General features: G+C 40.6%; 1 protein-coding gene across 3 annotated transcripts in view; it reads left to right on the top strand.

Moving 5' to 3' along the window:
• The first annotated feature begins 3,270 nt into the window (after positions 1-3,270).
• The window catches only part of Tanc2 (tetratricopeptide repeat, ankyrin repeat and coiled-coil containing 2), a 347,779-nt gene continuing 332,478 nt past the window's right edge, over positions 3,271-18,571 (top strand). For 2 of the 3 annotated variants that reach the window (XM_052195690.1, XM_052195689.1), the window contains exon 1: positions 3,272-3,768. The gene's annotated coding sequence lies outside the window, so the exon portion shown is untranslated. Of the gene's footprint in view, positions 3,769-18,571 lie in introns of all 3 variants that reach the window. The other variant, XM_052195688.1, reaches the window with a different exon arrangement.

Genomic DNA, 18,571 nt, shown 5'->3' with positions numbered 1-18,571 from the left:
ATCTGACAAATTTGACAGAATGAATCAGAGATAGGATATGCCCAACTTTTATGAGAATAGTACAGGGAAGAGAGGCTAAGAGCAGGGGGGGGAGGGTAAGAGAGGAAGGAAGGGAGATAGAGAAAGAGCATGGTGTTCAGTGGTAGTGGTGGTGGTGGTGGTTTTGTGTGTGTATATGTGTGTGCATGTGTATTTGTGTGTGTGTGTGTGTGTGTGTGTATGGTAGTTTTACAGAAATAGGTTATAGAGAGAACAAGCTAGACATAGGTGAAGATAGAACCAGCTAGAGAATGGAGCCAGAAGATTAGACCATATTGCCAAAGGCTGTTTGAGGTGAAGCAGAGCAATTCAGTCAGAGGCCCAGTGAAGCAGGACTGAATCAGTCAGCTTGGAAGATTAGATTGTAAGGAGGCTAAAATCTTCAAGGCCTCAGCCTCGCAATAGTTAAAACAGAGATGGACACACTCTAGGCTCAGCCCATGGTGTGTATTTGCACAGCTTAGACACTGTTCACACCTCATCCTTCCTGAAGAAATGAAAGCGAAATTTACATGGCATATATTGTTTTCCCAATTATGTTATAGACTAAAATACCTTCTTAATGAGAATGGGTGTTTAATAAGTAAAACAATTAGGATTCCCAATATTCTAGGTTTTGGTTATAGGGAAGCAAAGGGAATCAGAGAGACGGGTTGAGGAGAGAGATGTGTTGTTCCTTGCCTCTGCTGGACCACATTCTTGCCTTTACCAGTCACATCTTGTTTCCTTCACAAAGCCAGACTGTGATAATAAACTGCTAGGCTTGATGGCAGGGAGAGCACTGGGTGAAGTGTGTTGATGATCAGAACAGAAACTGAGCTCATTCTGGTGGACACCAGCACTGCCCTGCCCAATGTGAATACAGGATCTGGAAAAGGTCAGTCAAAAGAAATGAGTTGTGAGGTGCTTTATTGGAGCAAGAGAGCACGTGGGCTACAGCTATCAGCAAAAATCCAATAAAAAGATCTGCTGCTAAAACTGGATTACAGTGGTTTTTCAAATTGCCAGGGAAATGGGTTTAAAGGTTTTCATTTGGTGAATTATTATTAAACCCTGTGAAAAAGTTGCAAACAGATTTAAAAAGAGGATAGCAGACATATTATTTCTTTTAAAATATTATTTTTTTTAATATGTGGATATCGGCATTAGCATAATATAACCAACCTTAGGGCTGGTAAAATTGTGTCAAGTCCATATAGCAGAATTCAATCTACTAATATTTCATGGTGTTCCACAATGAACACCATAATTTCTAGGTGCTGCTACCTGAACTAGTTTGAAAAGCAACATATTATACCCCTGACTGCCTTATTATTTCTCAAGGGAAGGAATGTTATTAGCTTCAGCAAAACTCACAGGGAAAGGCTTAGATCCAAAAAAAATCTTTAAAATAAATAAAAAGACTAAAAGAGGAGGGTAAATTCAAGTGTAAAAACAATGCAACAGTTGGTATTGTTTCATGAACACTTTATTGTATACTATATTCTGTGCTAAATATTTCTCAAAGTTTCATTTAAATTTCGTAACCATTCCGTGAGGTATCATGGCTCATTCCAGACAGGTGAAGAAAGTTTCAAAGACTTGCTTAAGCTCATGTCCCAGGGTAAGTGGAAGGTGACACTGACCAAACCTGTTTTCTGACTCCAAAGATAATGACATTGTAATGTTTCATTGTGAAACTGTTAAAATGTAACGTTTCTTTGTGGGTTAAAATGGAAACACAGGCACAGTTTCCTTTTTGAGGTGTGTATGCATGTTGTGACCATTAGCCAGTGACAACCATCAATAATCCAGATGATTCCCCTCTGATGCCCCCCTTCACCTACCTCAGATATAAGTAATTAGTACCCTGCTCCTATCACCATAGGTAGGGTAGGTTTTAGTTAGACTTAACTAACTTTTGGAACTAGTATCAACAGTCCACATGCCAGGCTTTCACATGACTAATCATAGTCATACCTCAGAGTTCTCAAATGTACTTTCTGACATGACTTCATATCCATTTTTTAATATTGCACTGAAACTAATACAAATTTAAAACATCAAAGAAGTTACATAACAAAGTGCTATGGGATTGGGGTAGTTCAGATGGACTGTTATCAAAATAAGCAGCCAATCAATCAACCTCTTCATCTTCTAAACTGCACTGAAACAACGCCCTTGATGGATACAATTTGTGAATCTATTTCCAATCACAGTGTTTCATTAGGAAGCAGATGACTAAAAAGTCATCTCAGTTAATGGAGCCAAAGTATGCAATGATGATTGCTTTGTATCATCTTGAAGCACATAAAAATTTTTTTTACTCCAAGAATCCTGCAAAGTTGAAGGGCTGTTTTCATGGTTTGAAGGGAAGGAAGCAAGCTGAAGAACATCTAGGCGGAGAGTTTGGGGAGAAACATGACTGAATATCCTCCAATGGGGTCTTAACTGTGATGACTTTCTATGCTTTACTGGCTGCCTTGAAATCGCATTAGTTCTTATTCAAGCTGCTAATGACAGAGGCAGCATGGCAACTTTACTGAAAGTCTAGCAAGCTAAGGTTAGAGAATTGTCAGCAATTGTTCTAGATGACAGTTTTCTTTCTTCCTCTCTATTATCCCTACGCCTCCCCCCTCCCCGCCCCCAAGCCATTGTTGTTTTTCCTCCCATCCCCATTCTAAAGGCGACGGTGGCATCTTGAAAGCAGTCTACACATTACCGCTGAGAAGCAGGAGAGGAATAACTGACACTTGTTGGCGTCGATGACTTTGAGTGACACGTGTGCCTGTGGTGACCAAAGTGGGGGGCAGTCTAGAGGAACGTTCGGGCTATCAAAGCAGGAGGAAAGGCCCCCAGAAGTGGGCGCACGTGACAGCAGCAGCCACCTCGAGAGTGACATCATCCCGGGGGCGGAGCCAAACTCTTTAGGGCCTTGTCAGCTATTGAGCTTCCTCTCCTCTTCCTCACCAAATGCCTTCGACCCCACCAGCCCAAGCCCCCTGAGGAAACCAGAAATGCCTACACGTTCTGCAGCGTCAGGGCCCCCTCTGTCTGCGCCGCACGGGGGTTCACCACCACCCGCTCTCGCAGCGCCTCCCCACCCCCAGGTCGTGGAGGGGCGGGGGGCGGGGGCGCGCGCGCTCCACCACGCACGCGCCCCCACGCACGCGCTCTCCCTCCGCGCTCGCGCTCCTCCCCAACCCGGCCCGGAGGGGGCGGGGCTGCGGGCGGCCTCCGAGGGTGCGACGCCCCCGGCGCGGCGGCGGCGCTAGAGAGCGGCCGGCCGGGCGCGGGTTGCTGGGCGCGCGCTGCTTCGGCGGGGCCCGCTGGCCACAGCCGCCTCGCGCCAGCCGCCCGCCCAGCGCGGCCAGCTGCGAGCGCCGCTAAGCGCGGGGCCCCAGGCGGCAGGCGCCGCGCTCCCTCCGCCGCCCCGCGCTCCTCCTCCGGCGGCCCCGCCCCCGTTCCCATCCCCCTCGCGCTCACCTCCGGGCTGTGCCGCGCGCGAGGCGGAGCGAGGCGCCCGCCGCCGCCGCCGCCGCCGCGGTGCTGAGGGGCGAGCCTGTCCCCCGCGCCGCCGCTGACAGGAGGACCGCCGCGGGCTGCCAGCGCTCGCCGGCAGAGAGGCCCCGCCGAGCCCGACCGAGGCGCGGATCCTCCGTGGGGCGTCCGCGGGCGGCGCGGTCCTCACCGGAGACCACTGGCACGCGGGCTTGACCCCGAGGTGCGCCGCGCCCCTCAGAACGGCAGGTAAGGGCTGGGGGAGCAGGGAAGAAGGGTCGGTAAGGGTGAGGTGACGGGGGGCGTTCGCTTGCGACGCCTCAGCTGCGGGGGCTGGGGCTGAGGCGAGCGGGGAGACAGGGGAACGGGCAGTGAAGTGCCTCCGGTGTCGAAGGCGTGGGGAAGGCAGGCTGCCCCCGAACGTGCGACCGAGGGCGGCTTTGGAGGGCTCCGGGGTCTGCCACTTGGCTGTCACCGAGGTTAGTCTTGGTATTTGGTACCTGGAGAATCTTTGGATGATGGGGACCGCGATGAGATAGATGCGAGGCAGATTGCTGAACGTGGCAGGGAATGTGGTGCAGAACGAGTTGCAAAATGTGTCCCTGAATGCAGCACAAAAGTAGTTGTGAAATGTGCCAGGTAAAGGCACAGGGTGGGCTGGCCTCTGTGGCGTAGAAATGCATGGTAGAAGTGTTCTTAGAAATATGAAGAATTCCTTTGGGGAAGGAGGTGTACTATAATAAAAGGCTAATGGGGCTCTTTGCTACATATTCTGTAGTAGGAGATCGAGAGGAGCTGCGATTTTTGACATAGGGAAAGTACCCACGTGAAAGCAAAAAAAAATTTTTTTTCAAAGCAGATTGTCAGGTTGTGAGATGGGAAAGGAAAAAAAAAGGGCTAAAATCATTTCAGGTTTTGTCATTAGTATGTAGAGCATCCGTGCATTTGTAGCCTGCCTCTCTGTTCCAGGTGTGGAATGTTTAAAATATTTTCCAGAAAACATAAACAATGATCATTAGCATTAGGAAAAGATTGGATGTCTTTGCCCTCTCTTCTGCTCCTCTCCAGGAAAACAAAAAATCCCATAAACAAAAAAAGACAAACAAGCCAAGCATCCTGACAGTAATTGTGTGTTCAGGATCGTTAGGCAAAGGGAACGATTTTTCATCTGTGTCCCTGCCTTGGCTTTTACACAGGTGAAAATAAGTGGAACAAGGAAAACAAAACAATATGGTGAACAAAAGGGATAAATTTTCAGGCATTTTGAAGGGTTGGAGCCAAAAGCTATGGCAGTGGCTAATTACAGAGCCTGGCAATAGTGGAATATTCTGGTATGTTTTAGCTGTTGAGATGGGATGGTGAGATAAGATTAAAAAAAAAAAAACGCTATACAGTAAACTGGCATTAAAGGCAAAGACATGGATACTGTCAGTGCAGTGTTCTTGTAGCATTTACCAGGTAAATCATCTTAGGGATGTAAGTGAAAACCAGAAACAAATGAAACAACTGTTCCTTATCTCTCTTCCTCCTTCAACTGCATCTTTCTAAGTGTGTGTGTGTGTGTGTGTGTCCCCACATACTGCAAAACGTTGTGACTTCCGTCTAAGAACATCTGTGTTTTGAGAGAATTGTCAGAACATACTGTAATTTCAAAAGTAACAAAAGACAGCTAGATGAGCTATGTAAAAATAACATGTGTATACACTGAATATCTATGTAACTGAAACAAAAGCAGAAATATATGATGTCTTCACTAGGATATATTTAATTATTGATGACATTTTAGTGTGTGATGTTGGAATTCTTATAAATTGAATTACTTGCGTGAATGCTGTTCTTATTATAGTAATTTGCCAGATAATCTGAAAATTCATACTGATTGGCTTCGCCCTGTTTCCAGATTCATTCACTGAGGGATCATTTCCTTCAAAAACGAAATTGGATTTTTCTTTATTAATTTTGAACGTTAGATATTTCCCTTACCTTGAGGCTCTGTGAGGCTAAAGAGAGAAGAGGGCCAGAAGAGAATAAAGAGCAGTTTTGTTGGGTCTTCCTGTTTTGTTCTGACTGTAAGCCATATGTACTGCCACCCCCTACTGTCTGTAGGAAGAGGTGTTGCAGAACCCTGTTCTTTTCTTGTTATCACTGCCCCCTTGTGTAAGGGAAGAAATTGATAGCTGCAACTTTTGGGAAACAGCCTTTTCAGATTGTTCTTTATCATTGGAGTGGCTATGTAGATTTAGTAATCACTTGTTTACTTTAAAGTGCATAGCTAGGAACAAATGTTAACCAAATCTTAGATTTGGCATCCCTTTTAAATAGTATCTGATATTAGTCAATTCAGGTTGCTAAAAATGTTTACAGTATGTTCAGGAACATGGGATTGTATTACTTTAGTAGTAATAAGTTACATTTATACAGCACACACTTCCTGCCAGTCCTGTGCATTGTTTATACAGTTACAAAATCCTAGGAGGTATATATTGTTATTTCCATTTTACCCAGGAGAAATGGAAACAAATCAATTTGCCAAAGACTATGTAGCTGAGAATTGGAAATGCTGTTTCAATTTAGAAACTCTGGCTGGAAACGCTGGCTCCAGACTGTCCTTTATCACTATACAGGATTGTCCTCTCACATTAGTATTGACAAGGCATACTGTGCCTAAAATGCACATATCTACCATAAAGCAAATTCTGTAGACATGGATAAACATTCTTTTTCAGGACTTTTCATGTGATTAAAGACACATTTATAGTTGTGTTTTCTTTGGGGTGAAATTTAGAGGTAAAAAGTTACAATCAGGTAGTTTGATATACACATACATATACCTTATGGTGTTTTTTTAAAGTACCAGTAAACTTTTATTGCTAACTTTATTTGGAAAATCAAGATGAAATTATTTTTCTTGCATACTTACATTTTATGATCTCTATTTGTTTTAACTTGATTAGCAAAAATGGGTTGGATCTTTTGAATAATTGGCTTTTCCAAACAACTGGTTGCTCAGATTTTTCTTAGCACTTAAACCATTGTTTTATAGTATTGCTTACATATGAAATATTTACAAAAACGAATAAAACTCAAAGAGCAACAGTGTACTCCACACTCCTCATACAGCTTCGATTGTTTTAGAAAGTGGACTGTCACCTCTCAACAATTGTGATAATTATTTTCTTTGCTAATTATTTCTGCCATTCTGTTCACAGAAATATTTTCTGGTTACCTTGTGACTCACATAGTCCATGTAGCCAAGCAGTCTTTTACCTTAGTCTACATTTGTTGAAATTATGGGTATTTAACATATTAATTATGGACAAACATTTTTAGGATATAAAACTATATAATTTATTATACTCAAAAAATTGATTGAAATATAGACTCAGACTTGCTCTGAATTTGTATTGATAATTTTACTTGTAATTAGTTTGCATTTTTACTGTAAAAATTTGCCACCAACACTGTTAAACCTTAATTGGTTATTTCCTTCTCCCATCATTGACATTTTTCTTTTGAAACAGGGTCCCGATATGTAGCCCCAGTTGACTTATCCATTCTGTTGTGCATCCATGGTGCTGGCATTAAAGGCATGTGCCACCTTGTCTGGCTGTTGTTACTAATATTTTTCCTCCAGTGGTGCTAGAGATAAGCCCACGGCCTTGTGTTTACTAGGCATGTACTCTAACATTAAGCCAGCACCTCACCCTTGATTTTTACCTCTGCCATGCTAGCTCTCGTTGTTTGCTATAATTGACTTTATCCTTTTAGTATTTCCTAAATAATTATAATTTTTTGAATGAAGAAGGAAGTAGACTCTAAACAAGGATATACTAATAACAGGAGTTCCAAAAGGGAAATACTGAAATGGTTGATACTTACTGGATATATACTAGAATAATTATGCATTACAATGCATAAGATTCTTTCTTTGTCATATTTTCTTCTTCTTGAAATACAGTTAAAATCTGAGGGAAACTACTTTGGCACTCTAGCTGAATTATACTGGATCAAATTCAGAATCACCCAGAGTTAAGGAGAATATTTTTACGGATGGTACCCAGATTCCTTTCAAGTACTTGGAGCAAGCTGGTACAGATGGCTGTTTATTTTCTAACACAAGTCCGAGCAAGGTAACAGATACTGGAAGCCAGCTTAATTATTAGACATTTCTTTTTTTCCTCTGTGAATTAATTGATAACTTAGTATTATTATATTTGCTTAATATGCCTACAGTCATCAAATACTATTATTTGGTGGGAAGATAAATGATACTGTAAATAAATTTTTTATGCTTTATTATATTGTGAAAACTATTTCTTGGCTTATTTGTATTGCATGTTTTCAAGTAACATACTAAATGAAAATTATTTAAGATAAAAACAACAACAACAACAAACCAACACAAAACAGACCAAGGAGCTAAGGTCTCTTGAAGCTGTGGGGAGAAACATTGAAAGTTTCAGGCTTAAGAGATATGTTTTCTATTCAGAGGTCATTTTTCTCTTAGAGGATGTCTTATTGTGAGTCTTATGATCAAAGAAATTGTAGAAGGAGAACCAAGAACTCAGTGTCTGAGTCTCAGAAAGCTTATGCAGGTTGTGGATGTGGAAAAAGGAGAGACTTATTATTACTCCAGAAAGTTCTAAACAATTGTAGTACCATAGTTATTTCGGGAAGCACATTTCTTTTCTTAGATCAATTAACTTTTGATTTGTAGTGCTGAAACACAAGCCATTATATGTGTTGGGCAAGTGTTTTTGAGTTATATCTCTAACCCCTTACCTCCCAAAAAAGAAATTATTTGAAAGCTATGTTTGTGGATGATGAAAATTTCAAATGAGTTTTATGGGCCACACCAAAGTATCCTGCTGTCTTCAGCTTCTGTTTGCTCCTCTTTAGTGGATGATAAATATGATCAAGTCTAAGAGATAAAAGAGGGCTGGAGAGATGGCTCAGTGGTTAAGAGCACTGATTGCTCTTCCAGAGGTCCTGAGTTCAATTCCCAGCAACCACATGGTGGCTTACAACCATCTGTAACAGTGTACAGATGTACAGAGTAGTACAGATGTACAGAGTACACGGTGCACTGTGTATTCACATATATAAAATAAAATAATTCAGAGAGAGAGAGAGAGAGAGAGAGAGAGAGAGAGAGAGAGAGAGAGACACCGACCCAAAAGAACTAGGCCATGCTAGTCTTTATTATACTTTCCATTATTTTTTCTCCATAGAATCAGTTTCTGTCTTTTTTCAGTAATAGTAGATACAAGCTCTCTAGTGTCTTTTTATTAGAACTCAAGTTAGTCTGATATCAGTCACCTAAACTAAGCTATTGCATTTTAGCCAATAATCTTGGCATGTTAAAAATTAATCAGATTGCCTAGAAGACACCTTTACCTTCTATGTGCCTTTCTTTTGTAGATCCCTCCACACTGGTAACAGAGTGATATATATGCACCCCTTCTGTTGGTGGTGGTAGTAGGAATGGATTGGGTGGTGGTGGTGGTGGTGGTGGTGGTGTGTGCACGTGTTGCATACATATGAATATGATGTATACACCTGTGCAGGTAGAGGCTGGAGGAGGACAGTGGATGCTTTCCTCTGGTGCCGCCTTCTTTCCCTTGAGACAAAATGTCTCATTGAACTGGAAAGCTTACCTTTTTGGCTAGGCCAGCCTTGCTGGGCGAGCTTTGGGGATTCATCTGCCTCTTTCTCTCAATGCTGAGGTACAGGTACATGTAGCCATAACTCGTATTTTCTAAGGGTGCTGGAGATTCAGACTTAGGTCCTCATGCTTATACCAATTGAACCATCTCCCCAACCCCAGAATGACAGTTTTAAAATTTTAGCTGATCATTTTAGTTTCTTCAGAAACTTTAGTGTTTCTCATTAGAGGAATAAAAATCAAATGGGAGATCCTTAGCAACCAATGAGGTAATTAATGACATTTTCCTTACATCTTTTGACTTATTACTTGCCACATTTGTCTTCAAGTTATTCAGTAATTCTGAACTCTTTTAATATATAATAATCTCTTACATTTTCATATTCTATTTTGTATAAAGTTCTCTTTGCATTGGACTATCCCTCTCCTTTGTTCTATTGGCAACTACTTCTTCTTCTTCTTCCTCCTCCTCCTCCTCCTCCTCCTCCTCCTCCTCCTCCTCCTCCTCCTCCTCCTCCTCCTCCTCCTCCTCCTCCTCCTCCTCCTCCTCCTCCTCCTCCTCCTCCTCCTCTTCTTCTTCTTCTTCTTCTTCTTCTTCCTCCTCCTCCTCCTCCTCCTCCTCCTCCTCCCTCCTCTCTCCTCTCTCCTCTCTCCTCCCCCCTCCTCCTGCTCCTCCTTTTTTTTTTTGGTTTTGTGAGACAGGCAAATTCTTAATGTTTTGGCCTAAACAGAATCTTTTGAGTGAAGAAGGTTAATCTTAATTCACCTAAGTGGGTTTGAGTGTACTATTCTGTCTTCTTCCTTTGTACCATTATTTATGTGACTGCCTCATCACTAATCTGTTAGATTTCTTTAGGCAGGACCTATGACGTTTCATCTTATGTTTTGCATCAGTATAGTTAGTACATAGTGGGTGCTTACTATCCTGTTACTGAGTACAGATTTAGTTATGCCTTTGAAACTTCATCCCATGTCAGGCATGATGGCACTTGCTTTTAATCCTAGCATTTGGGAGGCAGTTGAGCTTTGTGAGTTCAAGGCCATCCTGGCCTACAAAGAGACTTACAGGCTAACCAGGGCTACGTGGAAAGACACTGTCTCAGGATAGGATAAACAATATACACACACATACTTAAATCTAAATATTCTGACTAATACTTAGATTGTAATTAACATTTTCTCTATAGGTAACCAAATTTTATTCTTTTTAAAAATGTTTCATAGGGAGGTAACTGGAGAAAGAATAGAAGGTTCTCTGTGTGAGCTTGAGCCAAATTACTTTCTTATGTATTATAGAAATTGACCAACTATACTGTGGACTAAATCTAGCTCATCATCTATTTTTATGTGTCCTTCAAGCTAGGAATAGTTTTTAGATTTTTTTAAGTGGCATAGCTATGCTCATTTGGTTACATATTGGCTGTGGCTGTTTTTGGGTCAACAGCAGAGTCTAGCAGTTGCCATAGAGACTGTATGGCCTACAAAGCCTAAATATTTCTACAAAAGTTTGCCATTCCTTGATTTTTTTCTATAGTCTATGCCCTTAGTGTTCTTTGAATGTTAGGTTAGTGTGTTTATTAGGCTTTTACAGAAAATACCTGCTTCTATTTATTGAGAAAATTTACTACTTTGCCTTAGTATTACTTACCTGAAAAACCCTAGTTGTACTTCTTTATAACATGTTGTGTGCCCGTGTCTTCCCTCTCCATAGCCCCTTAAACTGAGACAGGGTTTCTCTGTGAAACCTTGTGTCCTAGAACTCACTTTGTAGACCAGGATGGCCTCAATCTCACAGAGATCTGCCTGCCTCTGCCTCCAGAGTGCTGGAAATAAAGGTGTGTGCTGCCAACCCCAACCCCCTACCCCCACTGCCCCAGGGCTATAGCATTCTTAATATGTATAACTCTGAAGTTAGACTCTGTTTGTTTGGTTTTTTTTTCCCCCTTCTTCTTCTAAAAAGAAGTATCCCAAGCAGAGTCGTGTGTGGTAGTAGACACCTTTAATCCTAGCACTTGGGAGGTGTCAAGCCTGGTCTATGAGTGAACCCATGCTAGACAGCCACATAGTGGGGACTGTCTTAAGAAAAAAAAGAAGAGAGAGAGAGAGAGAGAGAGACAGACCAAAGCAGAGAAGAGTTTGGAACACAAAATAGTTTTTTCTCCTTAGATTTGTTTCTTGTGTATTTTCCATAAAAAATTGTCGTGTGTGTGTGTGTGTGTGTGTGTGTGTGTGTGTATGTATGTATTGATACATTTGTCTTTGTTATATGTAAGGTTTGAATGTGCATTAGTTATTTTGAAAAAAATTGGAGCATTTTTAGGGTGTCATTTTCTTGGATGTTTATTAATTCCTTCCATGTATATTTCCTGATTTTTTATTGCTATTCTCTTTCAGTTGAGGGCAGAAATTTAGTATTTTTATGGTTTTGTTTTTGTGTTTTTGTATTTTTGAGACAGTATCTCTGTAGCTCTGGCTGTCCTGGAACTGACTATGTAGACTAGGCTGGTCTCAAACTCATAGAGATCAGATGCTGCGATTAAAGGCTTGTACCATTATGCCCAGCTTAGAAATTTCATATTGTTTTTTCTGTGTCCTAGATATTTCTTCTACTTCTAAAAAATACAGTTAAAGACATAGCATATTAACTAGTATTTCCATTTTTCTAAAGTTTTACTGTTGATAGTTTACTGTTTTCCTTTTGTGACAAAAGTGTTGTGAAAAGGAGTTTATATGGTTTATATGTTCATTTAAAAATTTTAACTTAAAACATTTTTGCTGTGTGTGGTAAATGCATGTGTGTTTGCATATTTACAAATATGTGGGGAGGTTGTGTGGGTGGGTGTGGAGGGTAGAAGTTGATACTGAGTGTCTGTTTTGATTGTTTCTACTTTATTATATACTGAGGCAATCTTTCATTCTGAATTATATCGTTTCATCCTATAACCATAAACTGTAGCTGGTCTTTGCTATTTTGTGGGTTCTTTTTCCTCACCTTCCCCCCCCCCCCCAGTTTCACCCCTTAGTACTAGATAAGAGAGAAAGAAGGGTAGATAGGGGAGGGAGAGAATTCTCAGAATCTAGTTTCTTTCCTATTGTTTCTTCTTTGAGTCTTACTACTAACAAACCCCAACCTACTCCCCTGAATGGCTACCAACCACCAACCACCAACCGCCTATCAGGACACTAGCCTTTACATACCTTCTTAAAAGCTCCCGGAATTCCAAAAATCACACATCACAGAACTTTTCTGTAGGTGGCAAAACCATGCTTATGCTAGAACATGAGGTAAATCAAAGTCAGTAGTTGTCCAAAGCAGCCCCACATCTCCACACTTCAGATTAAAATGAAAGAACATTCTTATAATATTTCTTTGTCTTTTAAAGAAACCAAAATTCCAGAATTGTCTCTACATAAAATCCTGCTAAGGTAAGTTTTTAAAAAAGTCCTTCACAGCTGGTGAGTGTCAGAATAATAGTTCATACCTGTTTTACTGATTTAAAAATAACGCATGTTCTTTCTACTACACAACTGGTCTCTTTTTGCAGAAAGTTAAACTGCTTTTTTTGTTGTTGTGTTGTGTTTATTTTAGACAGGCTCTTATTACATAGTGCAGGTTAGCCTCGAACTCTTGCCTCAAGTTCCTGACTGCTGGGATAACAAACAGGCTTATACCACTATATTCCATTTAAGGTCTCTTAAATTGAACATGATTCTTAAGTAATCTTGTCACTTTCTAATATCAGAAATATCTAACAACTTTCAAAGAAAGTCTCTCTTCTGTTTTAAAACCTTAGAAAAGGGAGGTTGGAGATGGCTCAATGGTTAAGAGCAAGGACTGCTCTTCCAGAGGATCAGAGTTTAATTCCCAACAACCACGTGGTGGCTCATGACCATGTGTAATGAGATCTGATGCCCTCTTCTGGTATGTCTGAAGAGAGTGACAGGTACTCACATATATAAAATAATAAATAAATAAACTTTTTAAAAATCTAGAAAAAATCGTCGATAAAGCAGGAATTGAGATAGACAGTTGGCAATGATTATTTGTTCTTTTAAATTATTTTTATTTTTTAATTAGATATATTCTTTATTTACATTTCAAATGATTTCCCCTTTCCTGGCCCTCCCCCCCCCCCCCCCCCCCCCGAAAATCCCATAAGCCATCTCCCCTTCCCCTGTTCCCCAATCAACCTTCTCCTGCTTCCCTGTCCTGGAATTCTCCTACACTGCTGCATGGAACCTTTCCAGAACCAAGGGCCTCTCCTCCCTTTGATGTCCAGTAAGACCATCCTCTGCTGCCTATTCGTCTGGAGCTGTGGGAACAAACACCATGTGTACTGGTTGATGGTTTTGTTCCTGGGAGCTCTGGGAGTACTGGGTGGCTCATATTGTTGAATGATTATTTGTTTATGTGCCTTAATAAGTCTTCGGTCTACTGGTCTACAAAAGCTAAATGCCTTCACCACCACCCAATTTGAAAAGCCTAAGGAGCCAGAGAGCAGTGTTCAGATCCCCGATTCCCAGGGAAACACCAGGCAGGGATAATGGCCTGCCTGTAATTTCTACTATGATAGAGGAAGAAACAGGATCCCTGGAGCAAGCTGGTTGGCTAAAGTAGCCAAAGCAAAAATACAGCAAAAAGTCTTGGCAATCTACTATATAAAAATATCCTGAGCCTGGCAGTGGTGGTACACGCCTTTAATCCCAGCACTTGGGAGGCAGAGGCAGGTGGATTTCTGTGTTCGAGGTCAGCCTGGTCTACAGAGTGAGTTCCAGGAAAGTCAGAGAGCTACACAAAGAAACCCTGTCTTGAAAAACAAAAACAAAACAAAAACAAAATCCTGAAAAATTTTTGTCCTTTTTTCTGTAGCATGGGTAGTTGCTCAGAATCTCAATCCCCAAAATATAGCTCAGTGGTGGAGTGCTAGCAGGCCTAAGGCCCTAGGTTCAGTCCTCAGTAGGAGAGGGAGAAGAGGGCCATGGAAGGGGGGGGGGGGCAAGGTGAGAGGGAGAATGACCTTACAAATCAGTACTTTTGTACTAATTATAAAATGAAAATAGTTTGTCTTAGGCTGACCCTGTCTCTCAGTTGATAGTGGTGGCCTAGTGTGTGTGAGGCACTGGCTTTGATCTCCAGCATCACATAACCAGTGTTCTGGCATCAGCCTGTAATCCCAGCACCTGGGAGGTAGAAGCAGGTAGTTTAGAGTTCAAAGTTCAGTGTCATCCTTGGCTACATAAGAAGTTCTAGTAAAGTTTGTCTTGAAAACATCCCATTTAATGCCCTTCAGAAAGATCACTTTTATGCAGTTTCCCATTATATTGTTGCACATTTTAAAAATAGTTTAGTTGTTCACAGCTAATTTTTATTAACTATAATAGGCAATGGGTATTTCCTTCACTATTCTGCCTTTTTAAAAAAATTACAGAGTAAAATATATTATTATAACCATTAAAATAAACAAGGGGTAAATAAAATGTTAGTATGTTCCTCTCTTAGAGCCTTTCCTTTTCTCTTTATATTCCTTGTGGCAATAGACATTAGAAGATATTTGGATTTCTTTGTTTAAAAAATAATAAGCTAATATGCATACATTTATAAGCTGTTTTCAGTTAGATAGAGGATCCTATTATTACATTGCTCAATGACTTGCATTATTTATTTAACCATCTATCAGAGCTCTCTTTCTAGGTTCAGTAAATGGAATTCTGATTTTAAAAAGCTGAATACTTATAGCTCATAGCACCATCATTTATTGTTCCTATCTGTTAGATGTTAAGGGTGCTTTTTTTGTCCACTATTATTAACTATTAGGGTTATTAGTCTACTCTTTGACCAGAGAAGCAAGCATTCTAAATAAAAAATCAATAAAATCCAGTTGTGCATTTGAAAGGTAGTATAACGTGATCAGGTAGGTTTATTCTAGGGAGGCAAGGATATTAAAATGTAAAAAAAAACACAAGAAAACCCTAAAACATCTTATTAAATGACTAAAGTTGTAAGATTTAAAACTGTATTACTATCTTAGAGAGAGTTGACAGGCTTTGTAATTATAGACAATGCCATGAACACTCTTACCCAAGAGAATGGCAGTTTAGTTTTATCCAATTCTTTGGTCTTTGACGTTGATAGACCAGTGTTTATTTTGGAATCTTTGGGGGGGTTTGTTGATCCTGTCTTGGCCTTGCTCTTACTGCTAACCCACACTAAAGCCGAATAGCATTGGCAGTACAGACCCATCGCATTCTGGAGATTGCTGTGGATGATGTAGGTGATAATCCTAAGGTCTGTGCCTTAACAAGCACCCTTCTGTCCATTGTGACCAAAATCAGTGTGGGGAGGAAAGGATTCAGTTGACTAATACTTCCAGGTCACAATCAGTGGAGGACTTCCCATGATGGAAGTCCAGTCAGGAACTCAAGGCAGGAATCATGGAGGAGTGCTGCTTACTGGCAGGCTCACTTGTTCATGGTAAATTAGCCTTCCTAGATAGTTCAGGCCCACCTTTTGTAGGCATGGCTCTACCCACAGAGGCTGAGCCTTTCCACATTAATCATCAATCAAGATGATCAGTCATTGTGATGCCAACAGAGTAGTCTGATCTGGACAATTCCTTACTTGAGGTTCCCTCTTCCCACATAACTCCAAATTATGTCAAATTGATGGTGAAAGCAAACTAGCATGGTACCCAGTGATGTGAATTCTTTCACTTTATTGGTACCCTTTATTAGTTTTTGAAGAGAATCTTAGATAGCCTAGGCTAGCCTTGAACTTATCTTTTTTCCTCCCCTTCCCAGGTGCTAGGATTACAGATGCATAGCATCACATCTACATTTATGTGGTGCTGAAAATCTATCGCAGAGTCAGGCAGTGATGGCACACGCCTTTAATCCCAGCACTTGGGAGGCAGAGGCAGGTGGATTTCTGAGTTCGAGGCATGCCTGGTCTACAGAGTGAGTTCCAGGACAGCCAGGGCTACACAGAGAAAAAACCCTGTCTCGAAAAAACCAACCAACCAACAAACAAACAAACAAAAAAAAAAAAAAAAAAAAAAAGAAAAGAAAAGAAAAAAAGATCTATCTCAGAGCTTCCTGAATGCCAGGCAAACATTGTACCAGCTTAGCTGCATCCTCAGTCCCAGTAGTAACTTTTCAATTATTGCCGTTTTCATCCCATAACACTCTTATTTTTTGCTTCCTTTTCTACCAGCTGGAGTCTCAGCTTGTCATAGTTGTTCTCCTGAGTCTATTTTCAACCCATTCAAACCCTCACCTCTTGTTGTTCTTACTTGATAAAATGTAATGCCAGTTAGTACTAGTGCTATCTGTTTTATGGTTGTATACTTACAGGGAATGATTGCTGGAGCAGAATAACTTTGTTGACTTTAAATTACTGCTCAGTCTCCAACAACTTTAAATTAATTTAGTACTGTCCATCTTTCCTATATTACTCTGGTTCTTTTATATTCTTGTTCACGTAAATGATTACATTTTTTCCTTGAACTCAGACTTCCAACATTTTCTTTCCATCAAATTCCTCTCAGCACTAAGAAAATAGAAATACTTTTCCTTTCACCTGTGTCTTTGCCAGCATTAACTATGAATTATCCATCTTTTCTTTCTCCAAAGGCTGTTCCTTTCAGTTGTCCACCAAAGTACTTCTCACCTTGTTCTGTATTTTTTTTTCCTTTTCTAGACCACTGCTAATAGCTTAAAAACATTTTGGTTTCTTTAATTTCAGAGACTCTCTCTTGATCATCTCTTCTAGTTGCCATCCTCCATCTTTTCTCACATTTATATTAGATGTCACAGAAGGATAATAAGTTATCTTTATTTCCTTGTCTGATATTTTTCTTTTAATAGTTTTCTTCTAAATGTATAATTAAATGATTCACTGATAAATGTATAGAGTTGAGCAGTCAAAACAATTTAATTTTAGAATGTTTCTATCACCTCAGAAAATTCCCTTTAGCTTGTTCGTAGTCAGCTACTGTTCTTAATTCCAGTTATAGGCCATGTTAAATTGTGGATCATGATTCCATATGGGGCTGCAGAGTGAATGTAGGGATCATTTAACAACAGTAAAAAGAATTCTGAACATACAGCAACCAAAAATGAATCAAACGCCAATGTATAACAATCCAAGATGATTTCGGTAGGCTTGTTGTTCATTGTATCACCTCATTACAACCTTGATTTTGAACACAACTTGTGCATTTTGGAGTGTACATGCCATGAAAGCAGGGAACTCCAGTGAATACCATCTGACACCTTGGCTCAGATTTGATATTTTATGTTGGAAGATCCCACTATTTAAAAGGTTGTAGTTTACCCTGTTGGGACAGTTTCCCTGAATTCTGCGCAAAATGGAGGACTCCCTTTGTCAGTAGGGATTCTTTTTCTGCTGTATCTAGGGAGCCCGACACCTATTCTACCTGGATGTCATATAATCCTTGGTGAAATCCAGGTTCAACTTCCTGGAATGCCACATCTCCATGCAGATGTGGTATCCCCAGTACCTTAAGCCTCAGCCAATGAAACTTCACCCTAAGAACCCCTTCTCACTTTCCAAGGTTTGTATGTAGTCCATGTTCACGCCAAATAAAGAGCACAAGCTATGTTGTTGACCGCTGTCTAAGAGAGCTGTAACATGGAAGTGTGGGGCGGGAATCCTGCTGACCCACCCATTCAGACTTCGATTCATCTTTTCTAGCTCTGTGTGCATTGGGGCCTGATACCCTGGGGAAGGATCAGACCTCAGACCTCAGTTCCTCTCTGTCCTTTCCCATCTGGTGTGCAGCAGCACCTGGATAACCCAAGGGAAGAAGTGAAAAAACAGAACCACAGTTGTATGTTGTATGTTATGATTTGGGTTTTTTTTCTTTTCTCTGTATGTTTTCTATGAGAAAAACTATGGTTTTCTCATAGAAAACAGTAGTTTAATTATGGAAACCAAGACATTTAATATTTTCCTACTGTCATTTTCATCATATTATCAATTTAGTGTTGTATTTCAGTTTAGGTTGCATTGTGTTAGAATGTTGATTTTAAAAATTTTGAGTCGACTTTAAGAGTGTTAAATGAATTTTGGTTTGGGAGAAAGGTAGTATCTTACTTACAGTTTCTATTGCTGCTATGAAACACAGTGACCAAAAAGTAAAATGGGAGGAAAGGGTTTATTTGGCTTACACTTCCAGATCACAGTCCATCATGGAAGAAGTCAGGGCAGGAGCTGAGCAGAGGCCATAAAGGATTGTTGCTTGCTGGCTTGCAACCTCTAGCTTGTTCAGCCTGCTTTATTATGGAACCCAGGGCCACCAGCCCAGGGTTAGCACTTTCCCTCCATGGGCTGGACTTTCCCTCCATTGATCACTAATTGAGAAAATG

This window comes from Apodemus sylvaticus, chromosome 10 (assembly GCF_947179515.1).
Source record: "Apodemus sylvaticus chromosome 10, mApoSyl1.1, whole genome shotgun sequence".
NCBI lineage: Eukaryota > Metazoa > Chordata > Mammalia > Rodentia > Muridae > Apodemus > Apodemus sylvaticus.
The sequence above is the reverse complement of the archived record's forward strand: the minus strand, read 5'-3'. Positions and strand labels throughout refer to the sequence as shown.